The following is a 25,915-nucleotide window of genomic DNA, read 5'->3' on the forward strand; positions in this document are numbered from 1 at the left end:
ATGCCAAAGGCTTTTGGGAAAAAGCACCTCCTTGTTTTGGTTTGCCCTCTGACTTCCTGGGTCGAAGCTTTTCCTACTGCTAATTGTACTGCTGCCGCCACAGTGGCGAAGATTCTCCTTAGAGACATTGTACCCCGTTTTGGCATCCCTCTTGTGCTCGACTCAGATCGCGGACCTCACTTTACTGGTCATGTCCTTGGCCGTTTAGAACAAGGACTGGGCATTTCACACTCCTTTCATACACCCTACCACCCCCAGTCTAGCGGGAAAGTTGAGCGTATGAATAGGGAACTTAAGTTTACATTGGCTAAATACTGTCAGGAAACAGGATTAAAGTGGCCTCAGGTACTTCCCTTGGTCCTGTTTCACCTTCGTACTCGCCCAACCCGCGCATTGGGATTATCCCCCTTTGAACTGCTCTATGGACACCCCCCTTTCAAAGGCGGGGCGCTACCACGTGCTGATGTTTCATTATTGGGAGGGGATCATATGACCGCGTGTCAGTTTCTCTCCCTACAGGCTCGCCTTCGTACCCTTTGGAAAGCCTCGCAGTTTTCCCAGACCGTGCCGCTGGAGGAACAAATCCACCCGTTCCAACCAGGGGACTTCGTCTGGGCCAAAAAGTTCGTTCGTGACGACACCCTCCAGCCAAGGTTTACTGGACCCCACCAGGTTCTTTTAACAACCCAGACTGCAGTGTTCCTGGAAGGACACAAATCTTGGATCCACCACTCCCACGTCAAGCCAGCCGTAGTGGACCACAGTGACGGACCAGCAGCTCTTGTCACCACTGAGGACACTGCCTTCGACCAGTGGACCAGCTTACCTCTCTCAGACATTAGACTTAAATTGACTCGAAAAAAAAATGAGAGGACCCTTTATTCTGACAACTGTATGTTTTTTTTTATGCTTTTTTAGTTTATTTTCTGCTTATGAAGAATGCTGTGTTTTTGTAAATGACACCTACTCTGACACTTTTCAACGTACCAAACACCTAAGGGAAATGGCTAAAAACTACTCCTCTGGCCAGCCACCTTATGATTGGTGGGGAGCCTTATGGAATTGGCTGCCCGGACTTGGGTGGGTTAAAAACCTCTTGGTGGGTGTTGTTGGGGCCATAGTAGTCCTTATAATACTGTGTTGCTGTATTCAGTGTGTCCCCTCCCTCATAAACTCATGTAAGTCAATTTATTCTTTTCCCACTTCAGCTAAAAGCCTTACTCTCTTCGAATTGGCCCAGGCTGAAATTGCCAGGCGGCCCTTGAGATCTTGAAATAGGGTGTAGCTTTTTGATTAATAGTTATCTCAAAGCTACAAATGGAGGAATGTTGGGTCTAAACTTTTGGTGAACTTTGGGGAGCCAAAACACACCCAGACTGGCCGTCTCTGCATAATCCTTTCTGAACCCTTTATCGAACAAAGCACTGACCTGCAAACTACTCATGACACCCCCTTTATTAAGTAGCCATTAGCCTTTATCTCTATGCATTTACTTGTTAAACTTGCTTTTCCTGTAAAATCTTGATTGATTATGCATGACCATTATCTTTTGTTAATCACTTTGTTTACTTCTGTGTATAAATATTGATGCTCACCCCTAATAAAGGGGCCACACTTAATCTAAAGCTTTTTAGAGCTAAGGATAGTGTGAGCCCGTTGATCAACGCATTGGTGTCTGGTCTCTGACAGAATTGTGTGCCCCATACCAACTCCGCACGAACTCGGGTGCTGGAGAGGTGAGTGAGGACTTGCTTTATTACCTAACACTACCCCAGGGATATCAGGACTCCCCTGCAATTTTTCACAGATACATGAGACAGGCTGTGAAGGGGGTGGATTTAGCAAGGTGTGTACAATATGTAAATGACCTGCTGCTAATGTCACAGACAGAGGAGGAAGACAGGGAACTAACCAAGCAGGTCCTGCAAATGTTGGCAAGAGCAGGGTTGAATGTCAATGGGAAAAAGGCTCAGATGGGACAAACAAAAGTGACCTACTTAGAAGTGAAAGTGTCCAGATGGGAAGGGAAATCAATAAGGGATGAGTGCAACTGATCCAGTCCCTGCCACTCCCTATGGATGTTAAAAGCTTGCGAAGTTTTCTGGGTCTAACTGGATTTTGCAGAGATTTTATGGCCAATTATGCAGAAATATCCCAGCCTCTATTTGACCTAACCCGATCCTCAGCTTGGGAATGGTCAGAAAAGTGTACTGAAGCAGTGACAGTACTAAAAGAAAACCTGGCCAGTGCTCCAGTGCTGGCCTCCCCAGATGGGGAAAAATTCTTTTATATGTACCCTTTGGTATCTGACACTACCACTGGTTGTGCATTAACACAGGAGTGTGGAGCAAAGGACCGACCTGTGGCCTTTGCCTCTCGACTTTTGAGTGCTGTAAAACTAAAGTATAAATGGAGTGAAAAGGAGCTGTTGTGCACCTACCGGGAGGTAGGGAAATTCAAATACTTCACAGGGATGCAGAAACTAATAGTCCAATCTCATCATGATCCCCTGCAGCTGTTAAACATGCAAACTATTTTACAGGGACAAGTGAGTGGGCAGCAGATTGCCAAATGGTTGCTGGGTCTACAGGCAGAAAACATTAAAGCAGAAGTGTTAAAGGAACCCATAATCTGGGTAGCTGGATTACATCTGCCTGGCACCCCACACCAATGTGAAGCCAGCCCAGATAAAACCCATCATCAGGTGTTTTGGGCGGCTAACCCCAATCAGGTAAAGGAGGGGACACTCGTATGGTTTTTAGATGGAAGTTGTAGGTATCAGGGAGGACAGAAAACTGCAGATTTAGCTGTTGTGGAAATCAGAGGAAATGAGACTGCACTTTTGGTTCCTCACTAGAAGCAAGGTCAGCTCTGGAGGCAGAACTGGCAGCCTTGCTAAGAGCTTTAAATGAAGTGGATCCCAAATTTGAGCCAGAATGTTGTGTGGTGGTAGATTCAGATTATGTATTTCGTAGGGCCACATTAATGCTGAGATGGTGGGCAGATAATCATTTCAGGGCAACAAATGGCTCCACAATCAAGTATGCTAACTGGTAGAAGCAAGTGGAGGACCTCAGTCACCATTTTACATGAATCAAAGTGGTAAAGGTAAAGGCATACAAAAATACAGGACCCCCAAGCAAAGGAAATAATCTGGCTGATGCAAAGGCCAAGCAGGCACCCCCATGGCTCTGAAAGCCAAAAAAAGTCTACCTGTAGCAGTGATAACAAGAAGTGGGGTGGATATAGATTGGGGAGGGCAAATTCGAGAGTTGCAAGAATCTGACCCAGAACTGGCAGGCATCATAAAACTTGGAAACAGGCATGTGCCAAAGGTAGAACTAATGAAAGGAATTTGGTGTCTCTTAACAGCTGCGGGACCAGAAATGCTGTGCCCCCTGGGAAGCCGGACGGCTTTCTTAAGCTGGGTGCATGGAAGCTTGGCAGGGGGATATCCCGGGTTTGAGGCGGCACTGGGAACTTTAAAAAGGTTGTGCTGGTGGCCAAAAATGGCAGCTAATTTAAAATCACATTTGGAATGTTGTTTAGATTGTGCCAGGCACAACCCACCTCACAAGGTGCTAATGGGAAAATTAATAAAACAAGCCCCCAGGGGACCTTGGGAAAGGATACAAATTGACTACACAGGACCCCTACCACCAGATCACAGGAAGAAATAGTTCATGTTGATGGTAGTGGATGCTTTCAGCAGGTGGGTGGAAGCTTTCTCCACAAAGTATCAAACTGCCCCGGTAACTGCTGAAATACTGGTAAATGAGTTATTCACTCACTGTGGGGTCCCAAAGATAATTGACTCAGACCAAGAAACTGCCTCAGACCAAGAAACTGCCTTCTCATCAGATCTGTTAGGGGAGCTATCAGCCCTCACTGGAATCACACAATTGTACCATATTGCTTATTACCCACAGGCTGCGGGGCAGGTGGAACCCATAAAAAGCACCATTAAAAGTGAGCTAAGAAAGGGAGTGGAAACAGGAGAAAAAACTGGTCACAGTTACTGCCCTTTGTCTTAATGAGAATAAGGGCCCGAGATAAGGGCACAGGACTTCCATATGAGGCTCTCATGGAAAGGCCCATGAAACGGTGAGAAAATCTTCTTACCTGGGGAAGTCACTACACACGGCTTAAAAGAATGGATTTTAACTCTAATCGACCATGTAAAACAGGTACAGCAGGCAGTGGCCTGCTGAGACGAGCAAGGAACAGCAAAAGTCAAAGCGTGGTATGACCTGCCCGGGGAGAGTGATTTACCCATGGTGGGAAATCTAGTGACGTACAAAATTCCAGGTCAACACCATCCATTCCCATCTCCTAAATAGAAGGGCTCCTATTTTGTCCTTGACCAGTTAGGGTCCAGTCTGCTATTATTGGGTAAAAAGAATGGAGGACAGGAGTGGGCTCACTGAATGCAAATAAAAATGTATAAAAATGGAACTGGGAAAGGGGACATGTAAATTTTGTTATGTGAGTATTACAGGTTAATTCAAAAAAAGGAAAAAAAATAAAAATTCCCTGGCCCTGAATGGAACAATTACTAGTGCTAATCACAATTGTCACTTTTACAAATTGTATTCAGATCCCACAATGTAAAGTGTCAAAAGGAGGAAACACAAGGACAGTTACACATTCAACCTGTGGCAATAAAGCTAATAAAAACTATAAAAATCTCCCCATAAAAAAATGTGCCACTAATACTCCAACAGAAATTTGGCAGTGTTGGTACATGGTTTATGGATTAGATGGGGGAATCCCAATCAGATGAAAAATATCAAATGTATCAGGAAATATTGCATGGTATTCACTGGTGCTGCAATAATTAATGATAGTGGAAAACACAGTCACCCAGCTATGTGGTTTGTTACAGAGAGTCCAAAAAATATAACCCTCTGGTCTCCTGAAGCAAATAAACCCTCTGAAAAAAATAGGGCCCCACATTTAGGGTGTAATGTTACCATATGTAACCACAATGGTACTTCCATAAAAGATAATCCCCAAAGGTGTGATTGTTATGTACATATTGCATTGGGCATAAAATTCCCTTTGGGATGCTGAGTGTATAATAAGTTAACTGTTTTACAGAAGGTAACCCTACAGGTGATGTGGATGCCAAGCTGAAAAAATCCAAATTTAAAGTGGACATAGCCTGGAGCCAAAAATATTCCCCAACGAGCAAATGTGTGGGAGCAGGTGCTATCAGCACTTTTTAACGTGTCCTTTCACTCTATTACATGGGTGGTACGCCCCAAGGAATGGTGGGTGGACCAAATTCATCCTAATTGTAGTATGTACATAAAACAATTAAAACAACAATTCAGTTGGTGGGTAAAGGGACACACCTGGAATCATCATCAGAACTGTGGGCAGTGGGAAACAATATGCTGAGTACATAAAATCTGGGGAACAAGTGGGTAACCAAACAACTAGTAAGCCAAAATGTAAAATTTCAACAACAAATTAATGAATTAATGGCACAGCAACTATCGGCAGTTGCCACAGGGTGGAGAACAGCAGTCGAGGTAAACTAGCAGTTAACTCATTGGGCAGGGGACCTGGTAACATGGGTAGGGAATGGCTTCAGAAGATTAATATGGGGAGAAGTGTGTGTGGGTATTCAAAGTGCTCAGTTAATAATGTTAATAAACATTATGAAAAATACTTGGTCAGATCAATGGCCTTCAGTATTAAATCGTAAGGCTAGCCCATATTTATCCACAATTGCAAAAACATACCCATCTACATGGAAAATAACATCCCCCACCTGTGGGGAGAGTTCTTGTGTAATTGTTACTATAATACCATGGGAAGGAAATGCAAATAAGGTGGTCCCCTTGAACCCTATGGGTGCAATGAGGGAAGGGGGAGCACATTGGGAGCCACTAGGAAATAGGTGGGGGGGGGCAAATGGGGTAAATTGAACTGTCATCACATTAAGCAGTTGTAAGAAAAAAAAAAAAAGGGTGGAGTGTTAGGATATAGATATTCAGGCCTGTCTGCAAAGGCCTATACTTTAAGAATTTAGGTTTATTCTTATCACTTGGCTAGTTATAAAGGTATAAAAGAAAGAATTAAAATCATTGTCTATCTGTGTAAGGGCCTTCTCTCACTGTGACAGTCTGAGGCTCTGTTTAGTCATATTGAAATAAGGCAATCTGGGGCTGTTAGGAAGGTGATCCGATCTATCACCTCCAGAGAAAAGGAAGAGCCCAGAACATGTAAAAGGAAATTTAGTTTGATAGTTTTCTGTATGGTAAGAACTCACTTATCAATAGACACAGCTGGAAAGCCCTTATGTCTATATAGATGTAGTTATAAAATCCTTATGTCTTTATAAATGTAGTTGTGAAATCCTCACTTCTGTATTGTTTTGTATGTTTATTTGCATGGTCTCTGTCTGGTTCTGTAATTGTTTCTGTCTGTTGTATAATTAATTTTGCTGGGTGTAAACTAATTTAGGTGGTGGGATATAATTGGTTAGCTAATCATGTTACAATATGTTAGGATTGGTTAGGTAAATTTTAGTAGAATGATTAGTTAAGGTAGAGCTAAGAATATTACTCTATAAATTAGGGGCAAACAGGAAGTAAATTGGGATTTGAAAATAAGGAAAAAGGAACTTGGATTTAAGCTTGCTGAAAATTCACCCCAATAAACATCAAATTGTTTTCACCTTTGGACTTCAGGTATTGTTGCTCTCTGTTCATGCGAAAAGGACAGGGGAAGTGTGAGAGTGAAGGAATAATCTATCCAACTTCTCCTCCACTGTAATCCCAAGGTCTTTTTCTGAAGAACTGCTGCTTAGCCAGTTGGTCCCCAGTCTGTAGTGGTTCATGGGATTCTTCTGTCCTAAATGGAGGACTCTGCACTTGTCTTTCTTGAACTTCATGAGATTTCTTTTGGCCCAATCCTCCAATTTATCTAGGTCACTCTAGACCCTATCTCTACCCTCCAGCGTATCTACCTCTTCCCTCAGCTTAGTGTCATCTGCGAACTTGCTGAGGGTGCATCCCATCCTGTCATCCAGAGCATTAATATTTTGAAGATATCTCTTCTCACAACCATATATCAGAAGCTTGAGTTGAACAAAAAGATACTTTAAACGCTCAAGTCTTCTTTATATATAATAAAGCAGGACAGAATTTTTTTAAACGGATATTTCACCCCTTCTCCCCTCCACTCCCCCAGGTAAGCAGCTCAAGAGGATGAATGTATTATGATACTTCCCAAAACTTACTTTTGGGCTGTCACACAGCATGAGGAATTTAATCCCCAAATAATATTTTTATAGAACTGAAAACAGCGAGTCTGATTCTCCACTGCCCTGCACCTTGGGTAGCCATTTGCACCTGTGCAAATTGCAACACATCATCAGCCTTGATATGGCCCATTTGTGCCTCTGATGATGCAGGAGGGTCATACAGCCATTGTAAGCAGCCTCCTGGGGATTTCCACTGTGTGGGGGAATCCTTGAGGATAGGGACAGGGAAGGCCTATGTAACCAGCAGTACCCACTGCACCTTGTGGAGATCAGCGTAGGAGCTGTGTTGGGGGCATGTCTGGGGAAAGCATGTGTGCCTTGCCAGCTGCCTGAATGGATCCTTATGGTTCTGCTGCCAGAATGGGCTATTGTAAAAATCACCTTCGCCTTTCTGCCATCAGCTGCACCTGGTGCTGCTCTTGCACAGCTGAGGATTGAGCCCAGTGAGTGCAAAAGGGGCTGCAAAAAGCTACAATATTAGAAATCTCCACTCAGCTTCTACTGAACGTAGCATTGGACATCCACCGAGTGCTCATTTTACACAGAGATTAATGACGATACAAAGTATAAAGCAATTTAGAATCAAGCCCATTATTGTGCTCTTAACACCACATTATCCTGGAATGTTGTATGGCTAACACAATCCTACTATTTCTGGATGGAGTCCATGGCCTTAGGAACTGCAGTTCTCCAGGATTACTGGCTACTTAACTCAGGAGAATAAAATAACCTCTCCTTCCATCTCAAAAATAGAGATAAAAAAGTGTTGGCAGTTTGTATTGCACTGAATGTGTTTCTTTAATTAAAAACAGCCTTGGAGATAAAGTTCCTGCCTGGAACCCCAGAAAGGTCTCATGGGACCAGTCAGCTGTTTGGGGAAACATACAGAGCCAGCCTCTCTGCTGTGATCAGCTTCTAGTTACAGATCCTTGATTCTGCATCCAAGCCCTAGCACAGTCTAGGCATGTCCCCAAAGAATGGTGCTGTGGCTGGGCATGAACTCCAGTTACTTCTCCTCCCCACCATTCTCTGTCTGTGACATTCTGCACTGCTATGTTGGCTCTGCAACCACAGGGGACTCGCCCACACTGAGGATATCTTCAGATGGTGAGTTACAGGCTGACTCTGCTCCGCTTGTGTCTGCTGAATGGTGAAAAGGGATTGGAGCAGGTCAGAGAATCTGGTCCGCTCTTGGCATCTCTGCTTTGCATCCCCCTGGCTTCCTGCTGGGATTTAGAACTTGTCATTTCTGCCATCAGCCTTTTTCTCCTTTTGCTCCTGCCCGGGGGCAGACTCCCAGGTTTTACAGTAACTTAGTTTCTTACCTTTCTCTCTCTCTTCTCTGAGTTTAGCAGCAGCATCTCTGAGGTTGATCTGAGTGAAAACATCTGTGGTTACTTCTACCGCAGCAATTTCACCATAGAATTGGATCAGGAGGTTCTTTGTGTCTATCCTGTCGGCATTCTCCAGGCGACCTCGAGGGATGTTACCTTTCCCCTCAAAGTCAGAGTGTGATAGTTTGTCTTTAAATCTTTTGAACTCTTCCTGAGAAAGGTTGTCGAGGGTTCGTATGAGCAGATCACTTCTCATATGAGCAGTGAGATTTCTGCTGCTTCGGTTTCCCATCCGTAGGTATCAGGAAATAAAACTAAAATACCAAGTAAATTTCTATTAATAATTAATATGGAATAATCACAATATTTCCCATGTAAAAAAAAAGCAGCTCAATATTGGGGCTTGCAACTCTTCAGTGCTTTGCCTCACACAGGACTCACTGAACTTCATCTCTCTCCGTGCCTCAGTTTCTCCCTTTGTAAAGTGAGGATAATCATACAGCTCTAGCTCACAGGGGAGTTGTGCAGATTAGTTAATGTATGCAAAGGCTGTTGAGGATCTAGGATGAAAGATGCTATAATAATATTTATCATTGATATGGCTTTCAGAACACAGAGATGGGATCCCCCTAATTTAAAATATTTCAGAAAACAACCCAATGCAGTCTGGAAACTGTACATCACAGTCCTGGAGTATGAGGACTTGTGTACTGAGACTCACTGTTACCTTTGTATGTTCTCAAGAGGGTTTTGGATATCAGAGCAGCAAGGTGAAGGATAGCAATGGTAACTTCTGATATACTGATTAGGGCCCATTCTGGCAGGTCCCACAACCTGAATGTATAAACTGTAACATGTTCAGATTAGAAGTAGCTTATCCCCAGAGAATGATGTATTTACCATTAGCCAGGCGCTATTGGAAACAACAGCTGGTAACCCTCATTTGATTTGTTCTCTCAGTCTTCTCAATGCTCAAACACAGATGACTAGAGAGTGTAGAAAGAGGACCAGGAAATGTTTTGCTGAGTTTATTTCTGCAGTAAAGGAAAAGTAACACGTCTCCAGTTAATGATGATCTTCAGAGCTCTCTCAATTTCTATAGCAGCCCTCATATTTTTTTTCAGACTTACTAGTACTAATTGCATGTGTGACTGTCATAGGTTTCACCCACTCTGGACTTTAGAGTACAGATGTGGGGACCTGCATGTGAACCCCTAAACTGAATTACCAGCTTAGATCTGCCACCACCCAAATAGTTTGAGTCATTTGGGAAACTCCGTCTTCCTCCCAAAAACCTTTCCCTCCCTGAGTAGCCTTGAGAGACTCCTCCCACCTATTCACTGGTGAACACCAATCCAAACCCCTTGGATCTTAAAACAAGGAAGAGTTACTCATTCCCCTCACCCCCCTTTCCTCCACCAATCCCTGGTGAATCCAGATCCAATCCCCTTGAATCTAAAAACAAGGAAAAATCAATCAGGTTAAAAAAAAGGCTTTTCATTAAAGAAAAGAAAGGTAAAATAAAACACTCTGGGAGGTAGCATACAAGCTGATCTCATAGACAACAGATTCAAAACACAGAGGATGTTCCCTTGGGCAAAAACTTAGTTGCACAAAAATTACCCAATTTGATTATTCCTTAATGCCCAAGACAAGTTACAAAGCAAATAAATATAAACCTATTTATTCCCTTCACTAATACTCACTACTTGATAAGAGGCTGATTTCTGGAGCTTTCCCACTCTGGTCAAAACTGAAACTGACTCTAAACAAAAGAAACATCTCTTCTTCCTTTTGAAACATCTTGTCCCCTCATTGGTTCCTCTGGTCAGGGGTCAGTGAGGCTAGGTGAACTTCTTAACCCTTTACAGGTAAAAGAGGCATTAATCCTTAACTATCTGTTTATGACCGTGACACACACACACAAATCTTTGTCTGTTTTTTATTCCTCCTAGAAGCTTGCCTTTTGGACGCACCCTTTGGCCTCAGCAGTTTGCACAAGTGTTTTCTGCGACTAGTGACATCACAAACTCCATAGATGTTTTCATCTCTTTTCCCCTCCCACACACCCTGTATTGGAAGAAAATAAAATACACAGATTCAAAGTAGTGGAGAAGCTTTAACCAAGACAAACAAAAAACGTATAAAGTACAGAGTGCGATAGAGAATGGGGAACATTCTCTGCATCTGCTAGATATGCAACTATTAGTGATATCAGTAGCGGGTGGGGAGCAGAATCATTATTTTAAATTACAAATCATGAAAACAGGGTTTTTAACAAAAATAAATTGAGCAGAAGTGGATCTTCATGGTCCAGGAATTTCATGAGCTTAAAAAAAGAGCATGAAACAGCTTTACAAGTCACGTTTACAATTATGCAGGAGTTGTTGCTTGACAAATGGAGGGGGAGAGGAGGCATTGCTGATACACCCCTGTGAAATACTTTACTGCCATTGTCTTTCCAGGGTAAACTCCTTTATTCCCTGAAAGATTTGCTCCTCTTTGGGTGCAAAGCCCCCAGAGCTGACTCCTTTCTTGACACCCTGCACCATTTGGGGCTTTGTGTTCTCATTTTGGTTTCTGTTACAATAAGAATTTATCACATTTGTTGTTTTCGTTTGCAGTCCCCAGAAACTCCTGTCCCTACTGAGAAGCAGAAACAGGACATTCACCATTCATTTCAGCAGAGCAATGAAAAGAATGCTGACAATAAATCCATAGGTCCCACTCCGCTTAGGAAGGGTCCCAGAATGGGGGGGGGGGGTTTCTGCCTGGTTGAGAGCTGGGGCTTGATCCTCCCCTAGGGTAAGTCAACACAGCTCTGCTGACGTCAGTGGAACCATCCTTATTTATACCAGCTAAGGATCTGTCCAAGGAAAGAGATGGAGGGGCCGGGAAGAATGCCAGGAGGTCGACTGTACATAGCTCCCCACATGAGGGGCTTCAGAGGAGGCCTGGATTTCTTTGTATAAAAACTCTGGGCAGAGTGACTAATATAACCACTGTTGCAGAGACCTCACCTGTTGAATATGCAGGGGCGGCTCCATGGCCCAGCACGCCAAGCGCGTGCTTGGGGCGGCAAGCCATGGGGGGGCGCTCCGCCGGTGCCATGAGGGCGGCAGGCAGGCTGCCTTCGGCGGCTTGCCTGCACAGAGTCCGCTGGTCCCGCAGCTTCGGCAGACCTCCCGCAGGTGTGCCTGCGGAGGGTCCACTGGTCCCGCGGCTTTGACGGACCTCCCGGAGGTCCTCCGAAGCCACAGGACCAGCGGACCCTCAGCAGGCACGCCACCGAAGGCAGCCTGCCTGCCGTGCTTGGGGTGGCAAAATACCTAGAGTCGCCCCTGTGAATATGGTGAGGTGGATGTGATGGGTCCTCACTCTGCTTGGTCTCCTATTGTGTCCGTTAGCCTGTACTCACAACTCCAGCCCAGACAGACTCCCCAGGACACCTCCTTCAGGAATGGCTCTTATACATGTACCATATACTCCCATTTATACAAAATCCTGTCATCTGAACCACAGAACTATCCAAATTTCTTCCTTGTCCCCAGCCTGAGATACATCCCCTCTGCAGCATGTATCTCAGAGATTCAGGTAATAGTGCAGAGACCTTCTGCCTGCAGGGGAGTGGGTGTCACCAGCTCCGTGGCACTGCAGGTAGCCCTCTGCAGACCCATTGTCATGAGTGAGTGGGACCATGACAGCAAAGCTGCAGGGAGCTCCCTGCGCTGCCACAGGATCATTGACACCTGATCCCTCCAGGTGCAAGGAGAAGAAGAGAGGCTGTGGTCCTAGAGATGCAGAGCAGAGAACACCGGCCAGGACTCTTCTCTGCCCTGCCAGGACTGCAGCCTTCCCTGCACCTTGTGCCTGCAGGCATCAGATGTCACTAGGCCTGTAACAGCACAAGGAGCCCTCTGCAGTCCTGCTGTCCCGGGAGTGAGCAAGTAGGGCCACGCCCTGGCCTCTCAGTTATCTGAATTCCTGATAATTCCAAATAATCTCTGTGTCTCCCATGCTATTCAGATAATTGGGAGTACACTGCCATACATCAAACAAATAAACCCTACGTTAAAATAGTTATGTTACAAAGTCATGCAGTCAAAAGGCTGAGTTTGCCCCCTTGTGTGTCTGCACTATGATACAGTCTTTCGTCACAAACCATTTTCCCACAGGACCCCACCTCATTCACTGAGAGGATAGTGAGTCAACATTTCTTTTCACCCTCCTGATTCAATGTGTGGCCCCAGGTGTTGTTCCACATACAACAGGCAACCTCTGCACTGAACACAGAATTATTAATTTCTCCAAGGGCCTTTCTAGGGTGCTGTCACCTTACTGAGCAATTAACAACCACAGATGGATTTATCTTCACAACATCTCTGTGTGGGGTTATTGTTACCCCCACTTTACAGCGGAGGAACTGAGGCATGGAGATTAAGGCTGAAATTTTCAAAAGCATCCACTCATTTGGAGAGCTCAACTTGGGTTAACTGGGGCCTGAATTTCCAGATTATTTAGCATTTTAAAGCACATTAGTTGATCAAACCATGGTGTGATGTTATATGAGAATAATATAATATCTCATTGAAAGGTGACGCAGGGCCAGAAAGAGTTAACTAATTCACTGACATGACCCATGGCCAAACTTTAAAGACTTGTTAGGAGGATATGTAAATGATAAGTGGGGTATCCCATTAGGTTAGAATAGAGCTATAAAATTTAGAAAGTCCCAAGCCAATAACATACGGTTGCAGTGCTCATTTGATGCACTTCCTAGCAAACACTTCAGTGTTCCAGAAATAAAGGCTAATGTTGTTGAAATTACAGAATACTTCTGTAAATTTGCAGCAGTTGCTCTGAAAAAAGTGGGAGGAACCAAGCTAACTCTCCCACAAGAGGTGTGTTGGGACTCAGTAGTGGACTGTTTTGAGCACTCTATCAAGAACTGGCCTAAGCTGACGACAGATTGTGAACAAAATCATGACAAAATAGATGGCACTGTCACACCCAAAGTTCCCAACATCAGGCTTAAGAGAAATGTTGACCACATGCTGAGTACCCTGAGGCCTATTTCTATAGCCTTGAACAAAATGCAGGGATATAGCTGTTTTATTGCTGATGCTTTTGGAAGGAACTGAATGAGCTCTTAAAATGAGAACTATGCAATGACAGAGTTAATTTATAAGAAATACAGGTATAGAGCCAATACTCATAACTTCAGATACAAACATGATACATGCATACAAATAGCATAATCACATTCAGCAAATCATAACCTTTCCAATGACACCTTACCTGACACACATTATATAAGATTTGTGGTCATTATGTAACAGTGGTAGCAACAATGATCTACAGGGTGATATTTTAATCAGATAACATCACACAGGGCCAAACCAGCCTCCCTTGCTGGTTTTGTGGCTTTTCCTGGCTCCCCTCTGCACCCACAGAGTTGTTTTACATCATGCTTCCCCTGAGTCACAATCTCCCACTGGATACACGGCCCTGAGAACATCCAGCCATACAGGGGCTGAGACCTCACAACAATAACACTGCCCAGACCAGGTAGAGCCAGCATAGACATATTTGTCCTTAAATAGAATTCTGCACAGAGCTACAAACCAACCCACATCTGAACCACCAGTACAAAGAAGCCAGGATCAAAATGAGAAAGAAGGAAGTGGTACAATAGGGGCAGTAACAGTTATGAAAAGTGGTGAGAAAACCAAACCACACACAGATTTGCAGTCCAGGGCTGGGGCATCTGTTTCAGTCATCCCTTCACTTGTGGAAGCAGAAAAGAACATTTCACACCATTACAGCTCCTACCCCCACTGCAGTTATGTTCTTTTACTTCTTCTAACACAGCTCCAGAAATCATCATAGGAGATATACCAATCTCCTAGAACTGGAAGGGACCTTGAAAATCATCAAGTCCAGCCCCCTGCCTTCACTAGCAGAACCAAGTACTGATTTTTGCCCCATATCCCTAAGTAGTCCCCTTAAGAATTGAACTCACAACCCTGGGTTTAGTAGGCCAATGCTCAAACCACTGAGCTCTTTCAAGACATTTTGGAACTAGAGCAAATGGAATCCATTATTCTCCCTTCTGGCTTTAATACAAATATATAAACAAACTATACAAATATATGAACCTGCAAACATACGCCCTCTGTTTCGGGGAGGGAGCAGAGAGCTTGCTACACCCATATATTCCTTTGTCTATCTGCACTGAAGATTCTGGCTTTCTCCATATAATCTGATTACCTGTAATATGATCTTAGCTCACTAAAAATATCATGTATTGTGAACTCACCATGAGGCACTGGAAAGAGCTTGTTTAGACTGAGTTTCAGGTATTTCTTTTTCCATTCAGAAATGGAGGCCAGCTGTTCTCTGCAATCTGCTGTGATCAGAGCATAGTTTCACTTTTGCATGTGGCCCCTGCATTTCCTGTCTCTTCAAAAGCAGTGTTAGCCCTGCCCTTTTCCCAGATGGGGAAAAACATTCTTAAATTGAAACTAAGGTTAATTATGTAGTGACAGCAGGTGTCCATAATAACTGGTGGGCCTGCAGGTAGCCAGGCACGATCCCTGGCACACACACAGCCTTCTATTCTCATTGTTTTTTGAGGGGGGTTTTAAGTGAAAACTTGGGAAGCCGTTTGTCAGGGGTGTCACAGGGAAGACTTTTGCTGGGGAAGTGGTAAGAAAAACAGGAACCATCTCCCCACCATGGCCTCTTTCAGAATGAAAAACTAGCACTTTACAGGAAAGGCTGGAAGGGAGAAAACAACTAGAGTTGCAAACTCATTAATGTATTGTGAATGGTGTGATTTTGGCCCCAGCTTTAGTCCATATTGTGATGTTGTGAAAAGCTGCAGCTGTCTCACAGGTTTAGGAAGCAAAATGAGAAATCTTTGTTCTGTAGCCTCATGGACAGTACACTAAACTGCAAAACCAAAATCCATGAGTTCCCCTCCCAGCTCTTTCACTTACTGCTAATATTTCTGCATCCTTTATATAGAGATCACTTGGACACTCTGCCACCCTAGCACAGGTCAGTTTGTGAGTTAATTAACTCTTTCTGTTTAAGAGTAGAATAATTTGATATTCAAGACGTTCATTTGATATTGTGCCTGCTGCACTAGTGAAGAAAATGAAGGAAAGACCTTCTGAGGGAGCTTTCAGAATTTTCTGCTTCTAGGGAAAATAAAATAGACATATTCTACTTTTCCTTTAGGTAACATTTCTTGATGAGGAAGCTTAAATTGTTGGAAATATTTTTGCTTTTTTCCCTTCACTAGACTGAAGCAAAATCTGACAAGGTTTATTTTGTGAGATTACAGTGGCCATATTGTAAGCATTATAGGGGCCAGTTTACAAACTCTACCAATTCTCAGATGCACAATGTTTAACACAGTGGAATGTGGAACAGACAGATCTATCACATGTGCGAAGAGAAAGCTGAAGAGATAATTTTGCAAATCAGGCCACTCTAAACATAAATTACTTCATCTGCAAAACACAAAGCTAAAAGAACTAACTAGGGAGCCAATCATGGAGGCCTTAGTAAGGCAAAATGTATATGTACATTCCATTGTTGTCCCCAGTCCCTGAAAACATTCCTCCAAAAGGGAGGCATTACAGGCAGCCTGGTAAGTTTGGTGAATATCACGGAGAGGGACTATTTCTCTCATCATTCATGACTGTTCCCACTCCAGCTCGGTGAAGGGAAGGAAGAGGAAGATGGAATATGCAGGCGCTCCTCCCTGCTTCACACCTAGGGCTTGAATGGCTGGTTCAGTCATCCCTTCACTTGGGGAAGCAGAGAAGAACATTTTGCGCTTCATACCATTACAGCTCCTACCCTGGCTGCTGCACCTCAGTTACTTTCTTCTTCTAACACAGCTCCAGAGATCTTTCAAGACATTTTGGAAGCAGAGCAAATGGAATATGTTATTCTCCCTGCTGACTTTAACACACATATATAAACAAACTATACAACTATATAAAGCTGCAAACATACACCATCCATTTCAGGAGGGAACAGAGAGCTTGCTACACCCATATATTCCTTTGTCTATCTGCAGTGAAGATTCTGGCTTTCTCTGTAAAACTCGACTGATTGTAATATGATCTTAGCTCAATACAAATATCATGCACTGTGGACTCACCTTGAGGCACTGGAGAGATCTTATTTAGGCAGAATTTGAGATTTTTTTCCATCCAGAAATAGAGGACACTGGTTCCCTGCAATCTGCTATGATCACAGCATAGTTTAACTTTTGCATGTGGCCCCTACGTTTCCTGTCTCTTCAAAAGCAGTCACTGTTAGAACTAGCCCTGTCCCCTGTGGAGGAAAAAACACTCTTAAATTTGAGCTAATGCATTGACGTTGCTGTCCAGAATAACTGGTGGGCTTGCAAACATCTACATACCACCCCCTGTGTCCACACAACCTTCTGTTCTCATTGGTCTTATTTTTAAAAGTGAAAGCAGAAGACCAGAAGTCCAAAGTGCAGGCAACACAATGTTTACTGGGGTTAGCTCCTTAGCAAGCAATAGCTCTACACGTCAGCAGTCAGTTTCCCAGTGTTCTGTTCCCAGCTCTGATGCCACAGAGACTTTACCCATGTCCCCATTCCCCAGCTCTGACCCTGCAGAGCCTGTGTCCCCATTCCCACCTCCACTTTCTTAGCAGGCCCAAATATACCTGAAGTACACGCCCCTTATTCCACCTCTTCAACTTATGGTCATGTTCCCTTTTGGAGGCTTGTGAATCTGGGGTCTTCATCCCACCTCTTCTGTATTCCATGGGAGGGGTAAGGAGTGAGGTCATGTTCTGGCCAAAGCCAGGCTTTTCTTTGGCTTTTAGTGTTTCTTATGCCTGCCCCCCATTCTCCCTTGCCCCTCCTAACTGGTTGCTTGACTTCGGCTTCAGAGAAAAACCAGGCAGCCTTCCAGTGTATGCTCATCTTTTAAACTCCATCATACCCTGTAGCACTTTTTACTCCATCTCTTATCACTTTTCACCCCATCTGCTTGTGGGCAGATGTAATACATAGTGTCTTTGTTGGCACATATTAGTATAAGATATAAGAGTATCAAAAGGTCAAAACCCAAATTCTCTCTCAATCTAACAAATAGGCTACCAACATTCCACCTCCTTTTCTTTTTCTTCTATGTTCCACCTGCCCATGTATCCTGGGAGAAGCATGGGACATATGATGGCACATTTCCTGATAGGGCCATGGATCAAGATGGAATGGGTCAGTGCTCCATTTGCCCCACTGCCCCCGGTGCAATATAGTGTCCTGCACCTTCCCTCGTATGCCCATACTGCATGTATATTCCAGTTTGTGTGTCAGACTTCCCACAGTGATGGGCCCAAAAAGGTTGGGTCCATGTTATCTGTTACACTTCAGTGGAGGACTTGGTATATTATTTATATGTTACCATTAGCGGTTGTGCTTTGTGAGTATGTGCCCCCTTTAACTGCCGCAGTGTACATTGCAGGATTAGTATATTCAATAATAGGCCAACAGCCATAACAATTATCAGTAACATGGAGAGCCCTGACCATTGTAACATAGTCCAACATCCAGGACACCACCAAAAACACTGCTTCTCCTCCTTAGACAGAGTTAAGATCTTTTTAATGCCATTCTGGAGAATTTACTTTAAATGTGTCCTGTTGTTGGCAGTTGCAGCGAGCTGTCCCTACAGTGTTCATGTGTTTTTGTCCATATTATGAGTCCACTGGATATTCACAGAGAAATGGAGCACTGTTTAAGTCAGCTTGACTACTTGGTATGGAATTAGGTAATATGTGCCAGTTTGATTATTTACAGCAATGAGTTCCACTGATGCATGTGTGCACCATAGTTCCAATGGCAGCATATGGATATGTGTAACTTGGTCATGTGCTGGAGTAATTGTGTCCCCTAGTATTGTGTACATTCCCAGCAAAATACCCCATGCCCTATATACATCACCCTTGATCACCCCCATTTTTCAATAGGCCATTGGTTCTGCCCCTCCATGGACATTGGAAGGGACATACTTAAATATTTTTATGGACTATGATGGCATCAGGCCGGATGGCTACAGGAGAGTGATCCCGTTCGTATCCAGGAAGTGGGCGGGCTTTGCCTGCCTACTGCTAAAGGACCTCCCCCCAGCCTAAGGGGAGGATCTGCAGGTCTGTGATACCAAATAATTGTGGGGGACAGCTAATGAAAGAACAGAAACACAGGGCTAAATGAAGGGAACCTGATGGGTACACTGAGCAGAGAGCCCCAGACAGTGCCCACTGCTCCTCGAAGGCGTCAAGGGAGCTCACAGAAGCCACCCAGAGGAACTTTGCCCGGATGTGTGAATGGACAAAGGAGCGGAAATAGGCCCCACAGTTGCAGGAAATCCCATCAGCCAACCTCCTCTCCCTAGTTTTGTGGATGGCCATTTTGGCCAGGGCTAGAAGAAGGTTGACAAGGAGGTCCCGTGACTTTGTGGGGCCACGGATGGGGAGCGCATATATGAACAGGTGAGAGGAAAAGTGCAACCAAAAACGTAATAATATATCCAAGAGCAGCTGGAATAGGGGTTGCAACCTGGCACATTCCAGATACATGTGCGCCAGGGTCTCCCTTATGCTGCAGAAGGGGCAGGTGTCCGGGACGGGGGTAAACCATGCCAAGTACATGCCCATGTTCACAGCCCCGTGAAGGAGCCACCAACTGATATCACCGGTGGGTCTCAGGACCAGAGCAGAGTATAGGCTGGCTCACCAGGGCTCCTCTCTCTCTAGAGGTGGCACTTTGTGTTGGGGTGGGACACAAGGGTGAGGAAGTGAAGGGTGTGCAGCATAAGCGTGTATAGATGTTTCCTTTGTGCGGTCCGGAAACGAACTGGCTGAAAGTCATGCAGCTGGCTCACGGTGAAGGGGCTGGGGGCATAGTTTGGTCCACAGGGCAGGAGCAAGACAAAAAGGTCTGAAGGGCCCGGGGTGGAGGGTGGGCGGGTCGTGCCCTCGCGCAGGACCCAGTTGAGGTAGGCCCGAGCAGTGAGCAGTAAAGTGCCTATCACCTCCTGAAGTACACACTGGGGAGTTCGAGGCCTGGGGATCCAGCCAGCCTCCCAAGTCATAGTCAAGACATCTCCGACTCCGGTGACTTCTGCCAGGACCAACCTCTGGCGCATCACGAGGGACTCCACCACCTGCACACGAAGCTGAGGGTTGCATAGCAGGGGCTCTGCTAGGAGATCTGCCCCCTCAGTGGCTGCCATGGACCTCATTGCTGAGAGCAATTTCCAGGTCCGGAGGAGGTCCTGGTAGAAGACCAGCAGCCCAGAGAGGTCTTGTGGAAGACCTTTTGGATGGAGATAAAGGAGCTGCTGGTTGTATCGGAGCCCTCGGAAGCGGCGCAGAAAGGCTTGCTCCAGTACTCTCCATGCCGGACTATCTGCATCATACAGGAGCCTCTGCAGGGCCTGGAGGCGGAAGACATGGACCTGAGTGTGTAAGAACTTCAGGCCCTGCCCTCCCCCCTCCAGGGGCAGGTGGAGGACCCCTGCAGAGACCCAATGCACTCTTGGCCAAAAGAACTTCAGAATCACCAACTGGAGGTTGGCCAGGAAGCCCGGGGTCAGGACCAGGGTGTTGAGCTAGTACCAGAACATAGACAGAACTAATAGATTGAGCACCAGTATCCTCCCTCAGAGGGAAAGGAACCGGAGTAGTCCTGTCCATTTCCGGAGCACTCCATCACCCTGCCCTCTAAACTGTGCCAGTTCTCCAGCAGAGATGGATGTGTGGCAGAAATGTAAATGCCGAAATAGTGCAGCAGATCCTCTCTCCACCAGATGGCCTGAAGCATGGGTGGGAGGGAGCTCACCTGCCACTCGTCCCTGACCATCAGGCCAGAGCTCTTGATCCAGTTGTCCCGGGCAGAGGAGGCTGCCGAGTAAATGGCCTGGCAAGCCTCAATCCGCGCCAAGTCACCCAGGTCCTGGACCATGAGGAGCACGTCATCAGTGTACGCTAACAGGACCAGCTGCAGCACCAGCTCTCGGAGCACCAACCCCATCAGCCTCCAGCGAAGGAGACAGAGGAAGGGCTCGATCACCAGAGTGTACAGCTGGCCCGAGAGGGGACATCCCTGCTGTACTCTTTGCCTGAATCTGACCGGCTCGGTCAGGGTCCAGTTGAGCCTGACCAGACACTTCAGAAGTGTACAGCACCTGCAGAAAACCCACAAATGTTCACAGAGTCTCAGGAGGTACCCATGGTCCACCCTGTCAAACGCCTTCTCCTGATCCATGGACAGGAGGACGAACGACAGACCATCCCTACACCTAAGCTCCAAGAGGTCCCGGACCAGATAGAGGTTATCAAAGATGGTGCAGTCTGGAACAGTGTAGGTCTGGTCTCGGTGGACCATGGACTCTAGCTGCAGGGAGATGGCCTTCATTGTGACTTTGTAGTCCATGCTAAGGAGTGAGATGGGAGGCCAATTCCGTAAGCCATGGAGGTCCCCCTTCTTCGGCAATAAGGCAAGCATGGCTCACCTGCATGAAAGAGGGAGGACCCTGCTCTGCAAGGATTCATCCCAGATGGTGACCAGGTCTGGGCCGAGGACGTCCCAGAGCACACAGTAGAACTCCACAGTCAGCCTATCCATATCTGGAGATTTGTTGGTGGGCATACAGCAGAGGGCTTCCGAGAACTTGGCCAGAGTGAAAGCAGCTCTAGCCGGTCACAATCTCCCACAATGACCATCAGGAGTCCGTCCCAGAGCACTCTGCAAGTGTTAGGATCAGTTGGATCCAGGGAGAAAAGGCTCACGTAGAAGGCCTTGGCCCTGCTGCACATCTCCACCGGGGAAGCCGTCCTCTGCCAGGAGGCAGGTGACATGCTTCTTGGCCTCACTCTTTTTCTCCAGAGTGTAGAAGAAGCGGGAGCCGTAATACATCTCATGAAGGAGGCAGATGTGGGATCGAACAAAGGCACCCCAGGCCCAATGGTCCTTGAGGGCCTGGAGCGCCTCCCGCTTCTCCCAGCACGCTCCGCGGAGGGATGGATCCTCGGGGCTGGCAGCCAGACACGTCTCCAGCTCTAAGACCTCCAGTTCCAACTGCTCTATTGCGGCATCCCTCCATAGGCTGGTGTCCCAGGTGTAGTCATGGCAGAAGAGCTGGGCGCGCACCTTCCCCAAGTCCCACCACCGCCGCGCTGAGGGAAAGGTGCACCTCTGCCCTCGCCAGGCCAGCCAAAACTCCCGGAAGGATGCCACAAAGCCCAGATCCTCCAACAAACTGTTATTGAAGTGCCAATAGGCCGACCCCGGCCTCTCCGCTCAGAGAGAGACCGTCATGGTGGCAAGATGGTGATCTGAAAATGAGGCTGGCCAAATGCTGGAGGAGTGGCCCCGTGAAAGGTGGAAACGTGACAAGTAGATGTGGTCCTACTGAGAGTGACACAACCGATGGGCCTCCACCCGGACAAAGGTGAACGTCAGAACGTCATCTGGGCAGTGGTTGTGCCAGACATCCACCAGAGAGTGATGTTCGATGATCTCCCAGAGGACATCCATGGCAGCCGGGCACTGCTTGGTCCCCGAGCGATCCCGCTCCTCGAGGCTGGTGTTAAACTCCCCACCCAGGTCCAGGCACTCGGAAGGATCTAAGGAGCTGAGGAAGGAAGATACCTGCTGATAGAAATGCAACCGCTCCAGGCCTGATGTCAGGGCATAAACGTTGATGAAATTGACCACAAGCCCCTCCATGCGGACCTGAAGCAGACAACCCAGCACAGCCTCGGCAACCCCCAGCACCTCGGGCTGTAGGTCAGGAGAGAACAGGGTCATCACTTCGGCCATATGAACTGTGAAGTGGCTAAAATAGACCCTGTCTCCCTACTCCAGCCGCCAGCTAGCTTTGGCAGCTGGACCCGTATGGGTTTCCTGCAGGAAAATCACAGAGTAGCCCCCCTCCCGAAGGAAGGAGAGCACTTGGCACCTGCAGAGACTCAACCTACAGCCCTGGGTGTTCAATGTAGCAAAGATGACAAGGACCATGAGGAGGGCTGGGGGGGATCCTCACCGGCAGGGGACCCCCACTGGGCCGCGCAGCAAACCTTTACCTACCCCATAAGTGAGCAAGGAGTCACATAAGCCACAGACCTGCTGGTAGACTGCAGCGGTCTGCTTCCCAATCCTTCTACCCTCCCCCACGGGAGCCCTGGCAGCCAGGAGGATCTGATGAAAATTCCCCCCTCGCTGGAGTACCAGCTGTACCTTGTTGAAGGAGCTATGGACGTCCTCGAGAAACTTCTGCAGCTCCTCTCTCAGCATATGGGGGGAATCACCGATCTATGGCTTTCCCCCGGTGGGGTCCCTGTCAAAACCTCATGGCCCACCGAGACAGGCAGGCAGGAAGCAGACCCCTGACGTGGCGCCCGATGGGCCAGCACCACGTGGCCCGCTTTGATCCCCCGTTCAGTGGGGGGCAGGGGACAGAAGATAGCAGCCCCTAGTGGGTCAGGACAGGGAAACACAAAAGCTGCTCGCTGGGGGTCATCCTCTGGAAAGGGGCAGGAGACACCCCAGGGGCGGCAATAGTATCATGGGAGGTGGAGGGGATAGGGACGGGGTTGACTTCAGGGGCAGGGCAGGGATCATAAATAGAGGCAGGGCTGGGGGGCAGGAATAAGAACAGGGAAAGGAGCGATAGCAGAACTGGGGTCCTCAGTGGCTGGGCTCGTGCTCTAAGGCAGGTGGTATGGCCACAGAATCCATAAGTGGAGAATCAACGATAGGACCCTCACCCAGGAAGGAGGTCAGCTCCCCGCAACTACGAGGAATTCCCCTGGTGAGTCAAGTCCTGGCTGCATGGCACTGGCTGTCACCTCAATAAGCTCGCCAGCCACTAGGGAGATGCCATCCGCGGCTGGGTTTGTGCAAGAGTCCAGGGGCTCCTTGGAGGAGGGAGCAGAAGTAATGCTTTGGGGGGCAGAGCACAGGGAAAGGGAGGCTGGGGTGAGGTCTCCCAGATTGAGGCCCGCTGGCAGAGAGTCGTCCTACCCCTGGGTGACCGAGGTCAGATCCAGGGCCTTGATCTCCTTGTAGATAAAGGAGAGATCATGTTCCACCACTCTGGGGTTCTCCCCACCAGGGCCCGAAGTGATGCTTACCTTGGGGCTTGCAGGGGCTTCAGATGGTAAGGGGGCAGGAGGGGCTTCATCAGGGGCCTCTATGGGAAGGGACTCTGGAGGAGGAGCAGTGTTATCCTCCTGTGCTGCTATGTTGCCCCCAGCTGACATCACTGAATGGGAGTTGCCAGGGGGCAGGGTGGAAAGCTCGGTGTTGGTAGTCCCCTTCCTCGTCTTCCAGGGAGCCTCTGCATCAGATGGAAGGAGAAGAGCTGAAGCCTTCTGCTCGCCCAGCTTCCCCCGCACTAGGGTCCAGCCCTCCATGGCATTATCAGGGGACTGGCTACAGGGGTCAGGTTGCGGGGCAGGGGTGATGGCTCAGGGAGGCAATGGTGGGGCAGCACAAGGGAGGGAAGATATCCCCTGGGCAGGCCCTCTCCTATGCACGGCAGTATCCCTGCCACACCCTCCTCCACAGGCCCCACCAGACTGCAAGCAGCAGAGGCAGGGCTCACCCGCTCATCTGGGCATGCTTGGGGAGGTACCCCGTGGGCTCGAGTGGGAGCAGTGGTGGACTGGCAAGGAGGAGGGGCAGGTCTGGGCACTGGGCAGCAAGGTCACTAATGATGACAGGCCCGGCACCCTGCCAGGGCTCAGGGGTCCCGGACGCTCCTCTGTGCCAGGCCAAGGGGCAGTCCCTCCGGACATGTCCCATCACCCGGCAGAGGTAGAACCAGGCCTCCCCTGTAGAATAATGCACTTAGCAGTAGGCCCCATGGTAGGGGACCAGGAAGGACCCCTAGAGTGCCTCTCCAACGCATGCTGCTGGTGGCAGTTGAAGTTGCACTTGCCAGCAGAACGAGAGGATGTGACAGAGGGCGGGGTCTTTGCAGCCCAGTGGCAGAGCGCTGATAGCAGAGATTGGTCTCTTCAGAGTAGAAAGGACGGGCAGCAGGGCAGCATTAGGCAGGAAGGGAGAGATGGTGGTCAGGACTAACTGGATGCCCAGGTCTTCCAACGGCTCCAGAGGGATGAACAGCCCCACCCTCAGGCCCTTCTCCACTGCCTCCTGGGTGGCAGCCTCCAACGCTATGAAAGAAGACCACCCTCCCGTACAATCTGGAGGCTGCCACGATGGCCATGGGCCCCACCACCCTCGCCAACGCCCGCACGTAGGTTTCCATGTGGGACGAGGCGGGCACCAGGAGGCAACGGATGCTGTGCCTCTGGTCAAGGTGGGGAAGGGGCCCGGGCTGCTATAGATGGTAGTGGAGGCTGTGGTCGGGAGAGATGACATAGCAGTGGGTGGGGGGCACCCACAGAGCTGGTGGAAGGAGCAGCGGGGAGGAACTGTGGCAGTGGGGGCAGTCCATCTTGGAGGGTCTGGTCTTTTTAGTGAGGCCCTTACCCTCCTTCCTTCCCTGGCCTTTCCCGCCAGGTGGTGGGGATGCTCCCCCAGAATCAGATGGGGCAAGGGATGTGGCAGCAGTGGAGGTCTTGCTGGTACTTGCCACTGCCGATGCTCCAGTGGGGATGGTAGCAGGTGGTTCGGCAGTGACGGCTGAGGTAGAGTTGTGGGGGGGGGGTGAACGTGGGGCCAGGTAGAGGAGGGGAAGTGGGGTCTGCTTGAGGGGTCTCTCCTGCTGTGTCCCCCACCATAATGAGAGCAGGGAAGGACAAACACTGGAGGGTGTAGGGAAAGGAGGCAAGGGGAGTGAGGGGCCCCAGCTCCAGTGCTTATTGCTGTGGACAAGACCACCATCACCATCTGAGCGGGGTCCCTCCTGCCTGGCCACAGACAACCACACTGAGATGCTGTGTTTGCTAAATATACCTTGAGTCAGAGATGTCAAAAATAGGAGATTAGGTCATGACAGAACTGTATCATGTTCGTAGGCGTGGTGAGGCAGAAGGAGCGGCCCCGAGATAGGACAGATTTTTCTGCTGGGCTAAGAGTACAGCTGGATCGATTAACAATATTGTTGGTGAGTTAACTGTTGTGGTCCCTTGTGGCATGTAGTAGTTTAGATAGTTTAGTGTCCTATTTCCTTTGTAGAGAAGGGAAGTGCATGTTGTAAATGGCTTGTCTAGTTTTTGTAAGTCCAGCCATAAGGAAGTTCGTGTGGAAGGTTGGTTTTTTATGAGAGTATCC

At 47.7% G+C, this 25,915-nt stretch overlaps 1 protein-coding gene and 1 pseudogene across 1 annotated transcript in view; one reads left to right on the top strand and one right to left on the bottom strand.

Annotated features, from left to right (window-relative positions):
* The window catches only part of LOC127051019 (NACHT, LRR and PYD domains-containing protein 3-like), a 111,416-nt pseudogene extending 96,397 nt beyond the window's left edge, over positions 1–15,019 (bottom strand).
* The window catches only part of LOC127051008 (NACHT, LRR and PYD domains-containing protein 3-like), a 572,024-nt gene that overhangs the window by 251,707 nt on the left and 294,402 nt on the right, over positions 1–25,915 (top strand). The gene's annotated exons all lie outside the window — the stretch shown is intronic.

The sequence above is a fragment of the Gopherus flavomarginatus genome, chromosome 5 (assembly GCF_025201925.1).
Source record: "Gopherus flavomarginatus isolate rGopFla2 chromosome 5, rGopFla2.mat.asm, whole genome shotgun sequence".
NCBI classification, from domain to species: domain Eukaryota; kingdom Metazoa; phylum Chordata; order Testudines; family Testudinidae; genus Gopherus; species Gopherus flavomarginatus.